Genomic DNA, 1,457 nt, shown 5'->3' with positions numbered 1-1,457 from the left:
CTTCTGTATCCTCAGGCTCAGGGCCTGATATTGGAGAAATGTAGATACTAGGGAAATGTTTGCTTGCTTCAATGAATGAATGAACTAAATAATTCTCTCTGGATCCATTTCTCCATCTACAAAATGAGAAATTGATGAAACACTAAGGTGAGCTCCTGCTAATCAGCTCAGAGGTCACCTCCTCAGGGAAGCCTTCCTAGATCCCCTCCCACTCTCAGGCTGGATCTGGTGCCTCTTCTGGGCTCTCACAGAGCCAGGTTATACTCCCATCTCTGCACTGATCACACTGTATGTTATTTCTTGGTTCTGTGTGTCCTTCACGTGAATATTCAGGTTCTCTGCGGTAGGGCCTGTGTCTGTTTTGTACTCCCAGTGTGTGGCACATAGCAGGTGGAATGTCTGATGAATTAATGAATTAATGTATTTATTAGTTCTGGTCTGAGGTCCAAAATTGAATCATGCTGGTGTTGGCTGGAGCTGGGCAAGGGTCTAAAGCAGCAGAAACGGTCCAGGGCACAGAACCAGGAAATCCCTGTGCAGCAGAGTTGAGTTGAAAGGCCTTACTTCTAGAGCACCAAGAAAACAATCCTGCTGTGGCCTCTGCAGGAAATCCAAGACTCCTCCTGCACCAGGCAGGGGGGCCTGGGAAGAGAACAGTCAGACTCTGGAGAGTAGATGGTTTGGAGCGGGGCTCCCCTGGCACTGGGAGCTGGCAACCTGCCTGCATCTGTCTGGGGCAGGGTTTGGGGTGGGACACGTGAGGCACATGAATGTTGTCAAGTCCCAGCTCTCCTTCTTAGCTGTCGTTCCGCCTCACCAAGTCTCAGTCTCCACGTCTGTGAAATGGGCAGGGAATAGAATCATACCTACCTCAGCGCGTTTATTAGGAGGGCAAAGGGATATAATGAGGTCAAAATGCCTGCTATTTTGTACTGCTGAGAAAGATTTTCAACCCCCTAACATGTTTTCCCTTTTCTCCCAGACGTATTTCACCCTAATTAGAGAGGCCTCTTGTGAGTTCCTAATAATATTAACTCTTCCTAAGGTTTATTGGGTGTCTGCTGTGCATTAGGCACTGTTCTTAGTTGCTGCACATGGGATCTTCATTGCTGTGTGCGGGATCTTCATTGCAGCATGGGGATTTTTTTAGTTGCGTCATGTGGGATCTAGTTCCCTGACCAGGGATCGAGCCTGGGCCCCCTGCATTGTGAGCACGGAGTCTTAACCACTGGACCACCAGGGAAGTCCCAAATCTGTTTCACTTAATTCTTACAACTCTGGGCAGCGGGTGTTACCCCCGTTTTACAGGTTGGGAAACCGAGGCTCGGAGAAGGGAAGTAAAGGCTTCAAGTAAAACTACCAGCAAGGCATTCAACTGGGGCAAGAATTTAGACTTACTCGATGAAGTAACTACCCACCAGGACATCGTGGGTAGCAAAGGAATCAGAATAAAAGCA

At 48.3% G+C, this 1,457-nt stretch overlaps 1 non-coding gene across 1 annotated transcript; it reads right to left on the bottom strand.

The window, feature by feature from the left end:
* Nucleotides 1-1,170: 1,170 nt before the first annotated feature.
* On the bottom strand, nucleotides 1,171-1,243 carry TRNAV-CAC (transfer RNA valine (anticodon CAC)). The gene has a single exon. It is a non-coding gene; the product is annotated as a tRNA-Val (tRNA).
* Between the last annotated feature and the right edge of the window lie 214 nt (nucleotides 1,244-1,457).

Source organism: Orcinus orca, chromosome 15 (genome assembly GCF_937001465.1).
Source record: "Orcinus orca chromosome 15, mOrcOrc1.1, whole genome shotgun sequence".
Taxonomy (NCBI): domain Eukaryota; kingdom Metazoa; phylum Chordata; class Mammalia; order Artiodactyla; family Delphinidae; genus Orcinus; species Orcinus orca.
The sequence above is the reverse complement of the archived record's forward strand: the minus strand, read 5'-3'. Positions and strand labels throughout refer to the sequence as shown.